An 11,687-nucleotide genomic window follows, 5' to 3' on the forward strand; every position below is an offset into this window, starting at 1 on the left:
GAACAGCAAAAGGTATTCCACACCTTAGTCAAGAAAAGCAAATCACAGACGCTTGTGCTGAGAAAACTGGATTGAGGTCATGATATGTATACCTGAAATATATTTTCATGGCTAACACCATCACAGATGAAAGCAGACTGTTACATTTTGATAATACATGCAGAGCTTGTCCACTTGGGGAAGGTTCCAACAACTTCTGGAAATTCACAACTCATAGCATATTTCTTAATTCACTGATCCTTCTGTCTCCTTTGTGAATTGTGACACAGCTAGTTTGAACATCACATCAGAATGATTACTCAGCCCAGGCACAACTATAACCACCTAATAGGCATTGTGTGAAGAAATACTTTCATTGAAATGATTAAAATCATTTCAAATGAAAATCACGAATGAGATGGTGACATCAGCGATGCACAGCACACACAGTTTTGTACTTTGGGAACGAAGTAAAACCCACTCCAGACTTGAGTTCCAGTTCACTGACTTTCAGTGGGACTTGAAACTTAAATTTTTATATCAGATTAGTAAAGAAGAGGAATAGCTCCATTTTAGCCAGGGTCTCACCAGCACAAATCCTTCGATCTGCAAAAACACATTTGCAAACAAAGTGTCAAAGCACTCTTCATCACACAATGGTAATTCACAATATATTTTTTATAATAAACAGGATCTTGCTGTTTTATACTGTCTTTTTGAAACCATATCTCTTAATCACTTAAATGCCAATTCTTTCAGGATTGTGAAATTATTGATGACACAAGTTGCTCAGGGAGTAGGACTCTCACCTTGAAGGCTGTAAATTCAAGCACAGTTTTGACTTTGGGAACGAAGTAAAACCCACTCCAGACTCGAGTTCCAGTTCACTGACTTTCAGTGGGACTTGAAACTTAAATTTTTATATCGGAGTAGTAAAGAAGAGGAATAGCTCCATTTTAGCCAGGGTCTCACCAGCACAAATCCTTTGATCTGCAAAAACACATTTGCAAACAAAGTGTCAAAGCAGCTCTTCATCACACAATGGTATTCACAATATATTTTTTATAATAAACAGGATCTTGCTGTTTTATACTGTCTTTTTGAAACCATATCTCTTAATCACTTAAATGCCAATTCTTTCAGGATTGTGAAATTATTGATGACACAAGTTGCTCAGGGAGTAGGACTCTCACCTTGAAGGCTGTAAATTCAAGCACCACTCGAGAACCTGAGGCACTAAATTGGGGCTAATGCTCTCCCTGTGGGATTAAGCAAGACCTGCATTGTCAGAGGGGCTTGTTCAAATTGCAGCCATGTCTGCCATTGTGTATTGGCCGCAGAGATTGCCAACATTTCAACAATGGTCATTAATCCAGAATAATATTGAGAGACACTTTAAAATGCCCTACTGTTGGGAAAGGTACATCTTTAATCAAGGAAAACTGATTCATTTCTGGTGTGCCAGCAATTAACCTCACCTTTATAGAAATAAATAACTTTTTGCAGACATAGGGAAAAGACACATAACCCCAGATTCCCATTCCTGATTGCGACTCAATCCTCCAGTTAACAACTATGTGCACAGATATTGCATCAGACTCTGTTTGGACAGTAGCACCCCCACCAATGCCTTTCTCCCCAGCACAGAATCATAGAATCCCAACAGTGTGTGGGAGCAGGCCATTCAGCCCATCGAGTCCACAGCTCTGAAGAGCATCACAACCTAGCCATCACCCTACCCTATTGCTGTAATTCTGCATTTCCCATGGCTAATCCATCAAACCTGCACATCCCTGAACACTATGGGCAATTTAGCATAGACAATATACCTAACCTGCACACCTTTAGACTTTGGGAGGAAACCAAGCACCTGGAGGAAACCCACATACACACATGGGGAGGGTCACTGGCACTGGGAGACAGCAGTGCTAACCACTGAGCCATTGTGTTGCCCTAACAAAACTAAAATTCCCACAATGATGCATCTCCTAGATCTTATTCTCTCCAGCTAGGGATGGATTATTTTACTCACATATCATTCAAAAATTAATAAGTGATGTTACCTGCAGAGAAAGACATGAAGGCATCTCTCTTCACAAACTTGCCCTCAGCACTCAGAAAGTGAGATGGGTTGAACTCATTTGGTTTCTCCCATTGGGTTTTATCATACAGCACAGAGGACAGCAATGGGATTACATGGGTTCCCTACAAATATTAAAATATCGTTTCTGTATTATGTTTTTATTATTAAAATGCAAAGGCACTGTTGAAAATAACTGCACATTGATAAATGCATTTGAAATTTAGAAAGAGCATTTACATTTTAATTGTAGTCCCCTGAGCATCCTGATTTGAACTGCTCCAGGATTGGTGACTGTACCTGCAGTTGTCTGGGTCCTAAACTCTGGAATCCCCTATTTCTTTCTCCTCCTTTAACAAGTTCCTTAAAACCTGCTTTTTGACTAAGCTTTTGGCTCCATGTCTATGGCTTTTGGTATTAATTATTCTTCAATAACTCTCATGTAGATATTCTTGGGGATTCTTTACTACATTAAGAGGAGCTGTCCAAATAGCAAATTTTGTGCTCAAGCCGTACCTTTTCAGTATAGTTCTCCACTCCTCCTATTTTTCTCCACTACCTGCACATATTGCAACATTAATAAAATACCCAAATGCAGTCAGACATTGCTATATTATTCTAAATAACATGGTACATGTAAGGTGATGAGATTGAATCATTCAGGCACTAATGGTGCACAGTGCACCAGGTTTCAAAGTTCCCTTTCTTGCTCCCTATTGTCTGTCTATCAGGCTCTGAATGCGGCCAGCCTTTCCTGATGATACCTTTGGAATGAAGTATCCTCTGAAGTCTATGTCCACTGTTGTTTCATGTGTTATGCCCAGTGTACGATGTCCCCAAACCTCTGGATTTCATGGATCACTGCATTAGTGTACGGCAAATCTTTCCGATCTTCAACTCTGGGATGTTGTTCCGATCCAATAACTCTGATAATTTCCTCATGAACCTTTCCTGTAATCCGAACACATTTTAAAGTCATTGGAAGTACTTCATTGGAAATATTTTCGAACAAGATCAAAATCTCACTCACAGTAAACAGAGAATATGAAACACTGAAAATAATTCAACAAGGTCAGCTCCAGAGTGAAATTAATCAGAGTGCTCCATACTCTGGATCTCTGGATATTTCATCATCAGAAGCATTCCCCAACGAAGTGTAGTTGAGGTGGTCTCCATCCCTGCAGCAAACAGGTTATTCGTCGAGGTCAGTAAGTTGTCTTCGTTAAAGTATGAATTAGGGTTGTCCAATTCCTGAAAGCAAGATTGACAATGCAATAGCTCAGAATTGAATTGAGACCTATACTGTAAGTCTTATGATGCATAGTTAGCCTGACACATTGATTATTGGGTATTGCAGCTCAGAATAGGGGCCAGGAAAACAAGGCTTCTGTATGTTTACTCCAGTGTAGTACTGAAGGAGGCCAAACTGTCAGAGGTGCAGTCTTTCAGATAAGATGTTATTCTGAGGTGCTGTCTCCTCTCAGGTCAATGTATCACGAATAAATCTATTCCACTGTGCTTTTCAAGATCTTAAAATGCCCCAAAGCACCTCAAAGTCAATAACAAGTGCTTTTTGTAGTGCAGCCAACAGTATAATGTAGGAAGTGCATGAGCAATTTTAGCAGAGCAAACTCCCACAACCAACTATGAGGTTCTGACCAGATTTTATTGATCTTGGACAAATCTATATCAGAAAGTGACTACACTTCAAAACTGCTTCATCAGCTCTAGCATGCTCTGGGGCACTCTGGGATTATGAAAGACAAAATGTAAATGTCAGTTCTTTCTTTCTAAAAAGAACGTTTTTCCACACTCTTTACTGACAATCATATACATTTGCGTCAAAAAAGGAGTCGATTCAGCCCATCATGACAAAGCTGAACTGAACAAAGTTGACTTTACCTTCTGAAATACATCAATATAACTTTAGGAAGGTGTCAAAACTCTGGAAAAGAAAGTGGCTCTTTTACCTTCTGCTGTCTGACCATGAATACATCGATTAAACTCCTCACATCATTGCCATCTAGTTTCTGATGACTTTCTTTGAATAAGCCTTTGAGGAAATTAGTACTCTTTTCCATATTGGTAAAAATTTTATTGTGTTTTCCTGGAAGGAATCTTATAAGTGGAAATGCATTGTACAGCTACAGAAATCAAAATATTTTATGTTATTATTATTATTGTTAATATTTTATAATCATGTTATTAAGGCATACAGTATATTGAAACAAACCAATTACCTGTTTACATCTAAGCAATCGCACTTTCAAAATAAGTGATAGGTAAATCTTTTAAATGTTATGAATCTTTGGTAAGTAGTGGTTTTTGAACATTGTGAATAATTATAGCCTTTTATGAAGGTAATCGTCATGCAGTACCTGAAACACTTGTGTAAACAAACTCAATATCTTTCAGAAGTGAATTCGATAAATATCGAATATCGATAAATATAAATATTTAAAAATCAGTTCACTGAGTTATGGGAATGAGAAAGTGACTTGGACCAATTGCATAGCTCTTTCAAAAGAGTTGGAGAAGGAATACTGGATCAAATGATCATCCTCTATGTTGGACAGGCCTCTGTTTCAGTTTCAATGAATGAGGTATCTTCCAGAGGCCAAAGATTTTGAGGCAACCTCATAGGTAGTTGAGAGGATGTTTTCACTTGTCAAAGTATCTAAAACTGAGACTATAAATTTGAAAGTAAGATTGTTTGAAAAATGCAGAGATGGGTACTGATTGGAATCTACTCCCCACACCAGCACGTATTGAATCTATTCAAAGTGGAGTTGATGGGTATAGTTTCATGAGCAGGTTTACAGTCACAGGAGGCTGTAAACCTTTGCGAATGACACTGGCACACACCTGCCCATCCCCAAACCCGCCCACCATGTTATGTGTAGGAGGGGCAGGCCTAGAACAGCCTGCCTACTCTCACGCCAATTAAGGCACTAACTGGGCAAGTAATGGCCAATTATATTGCACCATATATTTACTGAGGCTCCACGTACAGACCCCTTCCATTTACTGAAAGTTGCAAATGATCTCTTCTGGATGTAATTCAAATGAAAGATGAAACTTACGTGAGCCACAAGTGAACCAAGAAGTCGAATGTTCTCATTCACTCTCTTTATTATTTCCCCCTCCAACTCTATTTTGATTTAATCCCTGCCCTCTCCTTCACTGTTTGATCACACAGCATTGCCCTTTGATGTGAAGGGCAGTGTTTGTCACTGGCCACTCACGTGTTTTCCTATCTTCCTGGTGGTGGAAACTGAATAAAGATTCATGCACCTTATGTCTCTCACTGTGTCTCACACCTGCACACACACTCCATGGGTGCTAAACAAAACAAAAAAAATTAAACAGGAGTGGTAGGGGTTCTGCTCACTCTGAGAGCTGGCTCTGAAAAAAACACAGGAGTGTCCCGGGCATCTCTGGAGAAGGAGCACGCGGTGGCCACCGACACCCTGGAATTGTTCGGGGAGAGGTGGGCGCCGCAGGGAGTGGAGTGCATTATTTCCCCCTCCAACTCTATTTTGATTTAATCCCTACCCTCCCCTTCACTGTTTTGATCACACAGCATTGCCTTTTGTGAAGGGCACTGCTTGTCACTGGCCACTCGGGTGTTTTCCTATCTTCCTGGTGGTGGAAATTGAATAAAGGTTCATGCACCTTGTGTCTCTCACTGTGTCTCACACCTGCACACACACAAAAATAAATGAAAAAAACCAGGAGTGTCCCGGGTGTCTCTGGAAAGGAGCATGCGGTGGCCACCGTCACCCTGGAGTTGTTCAGGGAGAGGTGGGTGCCGCAGGGAGTGGAGTGCATTATTTCCCCCTCCAACTCTATTTTGATTTAATCCCTGCCCTACCCTTCACTGTTTGATTTCAAAGCATTGCCCTTTGATGTGAACAGCACTGCTTGTCACTGGCTACTCGGATATTTCCTTTCTTTCCTGGTGGTGGAAACTGAATAAAGATTCGTGCACCTTGTGTCTCTCACTGTGTCTCACACCTGCACTCACACAGCATGGGTGCGGGGGAAAAATATAAGCACTACCGCAGTTAGGCGGTAGTGTGGGGCTAAAAATAACAGGAGTGCATAGAAAAAAAACGAAAAAAAACCAGGAGTGTCAGAGATTCTATCATTCCGAGACTGGCTGTGAGGAAGCCGGACAGCAGTCAAGTGCTATGCATGTGAATTGGTGATGGGATAGCAATTTCTATGGTGGTATTTCACTTTACAAGAAATCAAATTGCATTACTCTTCAGGTAAGACCTTGAAGCTTGTTCCCTTGCCTATAGAAATAAGATAGATAGGAGATAGCTGACACTCTCACCAGAATCTTTAAGACTCCTTCAACGTCCAATTTGAGCTAGGGAATTATAGAACGGATCATGAATTGAGGGATGGATGAACTGGAAATCTATGAACTAGCTGGTTTATTCAATCACATGTAATCTATTTGAATACACATTTGGGGGAGCATACCACAATAATTGCAATTAGTTTTGGATTACTCTTACACAGAGCTTGTTGAAACACAGTGGCCTGAATGGTCCTTTTCTGTGATATAGATTTCTGTGATTCTTTAATGTACATTGGCATTCATAAATAATGCATACAGGGAAAAGGAACAATGGTAATTCTGTTCATTTACCTTACACAAACTCACCTTGATAAGCATCAATCATTTTTACCAGCTAGTTTGATTCCTCGATTATTTTGCCTTCAATGGTTTTCTTTCCCATTCCAAGATCTCGTAAAGTGGTGAGGGCAAATCTTCGCATTTCCTTCCATGACTCCCCGTGACCAAAAACAATACCTTAAATTAAATCCATCAGAAAGAAGCAAACACCGTGACTCTTGTAATCCTCATTTCAATTGACAACTTTCCTCATAGAATCAAGGGCATGACTAATGAGAGAACTAGTACACAGTGAAGTGAGAAAGGTTTGGATTTTTGTTGTGAAATATTTCTATGCAGAACACTTCGAGAGATAACATCCAGGCATCCCAAATGCTTCAGTCGCTGAGTTACATTTCAGGTGTACTCACTGTTAGCATACAGTAAATGCGCTAACCAATTTACACACAATAAGTTTCCACAAACTATTTATTTTGGAGATATTGATGGAAGAACAAATAGGAACATAGCAACATGGGAAGAAGAGTAGGCCATCCAGCCCCTTAAGCCTATTCCACAATTCAATGAGATCCTAGGTAACCTGTGACCAAACTCCATTGCTTAACAAATCACCCACCTCAGATTTAAAATTAACAACTGATCCAGCATCCACTGTCGTTTGTGGAAGAGAGTCCCAAACAACTGCAATCCTCTTGGTGTACAAGTGCTTCCTACCATTTTGCCTGCTTGGTCCGGCCCTGCTTCTCAGACTCTGCTGCCCCAAGTTCTAGAATCCCCAACCAATGGAAATAGTTTTTCAGTACCTACTGTTTTTGCTGTTTATAGCCCGTTTCCTTTCCAGTTTGTTTTCTTGTTTATACTTTTCCTGTTACTATCTCAAACACTTCAATCAAATCATCCTTTAAGAGTAAATCGGCCTAATTTGTATAATCAGGTTCGATTCCAGCCTCGGGTGACTGTGTGGAGTTTGCACATTCTCCCCGCGTCTGCCTGGGTTTCCTCCGGGTGCTCCGGTTTCCTCCCCCAGTCCAAAGACGTGCAGGTCAGATGAATTGGCCATGCTAAAATTACCCATAGTGTTAGGTGCATTAGTCAGAGGGAAATGGGTCTGAGTGGGTTGCTCTTCGGAGAGTCAGTGTGGACTGGTTGGGCCGAAGGATTTGTTTCCACACGGTAGGGAATCTAATTTCATAAATTAACATAATAATAACTAGGACATCAGGGAAAAAAAGTATTCTGCTCTACTTGAAATAATACCATGAGACATTTTATTCCCACTGGAGAGAGAAGATGGAAAGAATTCCAAGAAGTGTACCTCTGACAATATAGCATTCCTCCACTACCTGGGAATATTAACCTGGAGTATATGTTCTAGTCTCTGATGAGGAACCTGAACCTACACTATCTCACTCAGAGACAGGAAGGCAACTGATTGTGACATCACTGACAGTAGATTATATAGCAATGCAATGGGCTCTCTCCACTACTTCAAGCTGTCTTACATTCAACATGGGATTGATGAATTGACGGTCGAACATGAGAATGTTTCATTTCACAGCAACATTATGTGCTCAAACACTGTTAAAAGCTTTTTTGTTTAAAGAGTCAAAAAAAACTGTCAAACTTAAAAATATCTGCCAATTAACAGATCAAGTTAATGTTTTTCAGTTGATAAGTAATTTGAATATAGAGTGTAGGAAGCCTCGAAATTACTATTGGAGATACAGTATTAAGATCATATAAATAAAGCATTAGATCATCAACAAGTAGAGGTCTGTATTGATCACACAGCACAGAAACAAATCATTTGAACCAAATGGTCTATGTCAGCATTTGTCCGCGACACAAGTCTCCTCCTTAGAGTGATAGAGACATAATATACAGAAACTGACCCTTCGGTCCAACCTGTCCAGATATCCTAACATAATCTAGTCCCGTTTGCCAGCACTTGGCCCATATCCCTCCAAACCCTTCCTCTTCATATACCCATCTAAATGCTGCAATTGTACCAGCCTCCACTACTTCCTCTGGCAGCTCATTCCATACACGCAACACCCTCTGTGTGAAAATGTTGCCCCTTTTGACCCTTTTATATTTTTCCCCTCTCACCCGAAATCTATGCCCTTTAGTTCTGGGAAAAGACTTTGTCTATTTATCCTATCAATGCCCCTCATGACTTTATAAACCTGCATAAGGTCACCCCTCAGCCTCTGCCGCTCTATCATGTTACAAAAATCTCAGTTGATGCTGGATCAAATATTAATTTTAGATTGGAGATCAATCAGCTTCTGTTAACCAAAGATATTCAGAAACTTGAGGTAAAAGTGAGCTATTTCTCAGTGTCAGAACAAGTTATGTTCTCAGTCCTCCAGTATAATCTTTGTGTATTGCTGAATATAATATTAGTATTGTTTTTAAAATAATGGAGAACAGGGTGCTGAATGAAGTTACTAAACATCCCCATGCTAACATCACCAACTGTCATATAATGGTTATGGTTATTGGATATTGTATGATTAAATATAACCATACGTTTTAGAAATTACAGGGAATTGGTTACAATCATATTCAAATAGATTTTTAAAATCTAAGTTCTTTTAAAACATAACACTTTGAAAAATACTAACTGTTGCCATATTCTGAAACGTATTCATTATTTGAACAGGGCCAGAATACAACCTAATTTTAATGATAAGTTTTACAACAGTGAAGATGCAAATTACCGTATCCTTTTGTAATTGCTTCAAATATTGGGATGTGTGCTCTTTCTCCAAATTCATCTGCATTGTTGATGAGAGCATCCCTCACTGCTTCATAACCAGTCAGCACCACTGCAGTTGTGGGTCCCAGCTTGATGCTAAATACCTTGCCATATTTCTCAGAGAGCTTCAAGAAAAGGTTTACATGACAAATTATTACAAGTTTTTCCATGACACGTCTATTTGTTGTTCATTACACCAGTGACCTTTCAGACTGTTCCATGAACCACACACCGATCTCTCACTCAGCAGCACTCACCAGCTCTCAGGATCTACACCGGACATTCACATCCGAGAGCAACAATTTAAAACCACATCGATCAGTGAGAGATTTCCCTTTTGAATCTTTTTGCAGCTTTTCAGAGCAGGAGCTGAGCTCAAATATAAACTGCGGCCCCTCTTGTTGCCAGTTTCGATCCCGGGATGTCGATTGTAAGTGTTTTCCCTGTGGATGCCGCCACCCTGGTGTTGCTGGGGGCTCTGACCATTATCCTCCTGCTGTATTTCAACAGCTGCTTGAAATATCCCGGAGTCGTCAACTTCCCCCCGGGACCCCCTCCTCTCCCAGTGATCGGGAACCTGCACATGTTGGATCTGAAGAAGGTGAACAAATCTTTGATGAAGGTAAGAGCGAGTTAGACTCGGACAGTGAATCAGAAGCCTGGTTTGCTCTTTCCCATTTGTGTTCAGCGTTTGGGGATGTGAAATTTCTGCTCGAAGGTGTGATCTCAGTGTGAGTTATTGTCACCAATGCAAACCAACCAGAATCCAGCTGATGTTACCCCAAAATTGATACCATGTTGGCCAGGTAATGGAGTGTATTCGACCCCTGAAAACTGATCACCCACGTCAGTGGGAGTGCCTGAATGTTTAAAGTTACTCAGGGATGAAAAAGCACCGCGAATATATTGTAAGAAAGAATTTCAATAAAAATGTCAAAGGAGGCCATGTTCTTCCGCCTCTCCAGTGTCCACCAGGTGCAGAATTCTCTCAGGTACCAGTCAGCATGACATTTTCCATCCCCAGGGACAGTAGTGTACAACCTGGGTGTCTAGCCCATTGAACAGTCTGAAAGGTCACTGGTGTGATGAATAGGAGATACCAACTGAAGAAACATTCACTGCCTTTAGACCAGTAAATGTCTTCTAGCATTGAAGCCAGATCATACACTGGACTGTAACATCCTACATCCTTACCCTTTAAATTTGCACCCTCTCCCTCACACTTAATTCTCCCCTGTTAAACCACAAGGTAAAGGATTTATTGGGTTTCAGTCTCAAAACTTCCTTTCTATCACAGGGGCACAAGTAGTTTCTGAGACCAACATCAGGAGCACATGGCTAATGTAGTCAGAGATATGGCTTGTGTACTGGCCTCTTGTATGGCACTGAGTCAAGCGTAAGGTATACAAATGGTATAGTAGAGAGAGTGAACAGGATGTTAGTCAGTGTTTTACGTTGTATTTGAGTGATGTACTGACAGAGCTGCATAATGCGAAAGACATGTCGAGGATGTGTGGAATGGATTTGAAGCTGATGCCTTTGAAAGTTGTCTGAGGGTGAGCTGGAGCTGATGTGAATGTCCGGTTTTAAATTGTTGCTCTCGGATTATCTGAACTTTCCCTTGTCGAAGCCCTGTTATGTAATGAACTACAGTGGGTGGCAATGACCTTCAAACTAATTGGAAGGCAGGAAAGAAAACCCTGTCCCTCCCAAACATTTCTTAATGGTAAACGATCTCCAAAACGACACCCACCTGTCACTTAGTGAGTAAAAAAAAACAGAGCATCGAAAGGCAGAGTCTGCTCACCCGTGAACAATGTTAGCATTATCTGTTGGGAAAATGAGGCAAAATCAGCAAAAATCAAATTTACAATGCAGAGAGAAACTGAAGTCCCATTTTCCAAACATGTCTTGAACAGCAAGGCAACTCTCGCGAGTAAGAAAGAAAAGGTTTGTTAATATCGGTTTCCACTAAACTTTTCACAAAAATATTCACGTTGGTGCTGCTGGCTGACCAGCATTGATTACCCCTTCCTATTTGGCCTTGAGAAGATGGTGGTGAGCTGTCTCTTGGAACCACTGCAGTCCAGGTGCTGTAGACAGGCCCAAAATGCCCTTAGGGAGGGAATTCATGATTTTGACCCAGCCTCAGTGAAGGAACAGCAATGTATTTCCAAGTGAGTGGCTTGGAAGGAACTTCTTTTTCTCTCTCTTTT

At 40.7% G+C, this 11,687-nt stretch overlaps 1 pseudogene; it reads right to left on the reverse strand.

Annotated features, from left to right (window-relative positions):
• Nucleotides 1-514: 514 nt before the first annotated feature.
• LOC122546859 lies at nucleotides 515-9,677 on the reverse strand (annotated as a pseudogene).
• Between the last annotated feature and the right edge of the window lie 2,010 nt (nucleotides 9,678-11,687).

The sequence above is a fragment of the Chiloscyllium plagiosum genome, unplaced genomic scaffold, assembly GCF_004010195.1.
Source record: "Chiloscyllium plagiosum isolate BGI_BamShark_2017 unplaced genomic scaffold, ASM401019v2 scaf_10773, whole genome shotgun sequence".
NCBI classification, from domain to species: Eukaryota; Metazoa; Chordata; class Chondrichthyes; order Orectolobiformes; family Hemiscylliidae; genus Chiloscyllium; species Chiloscyllium plagiosum.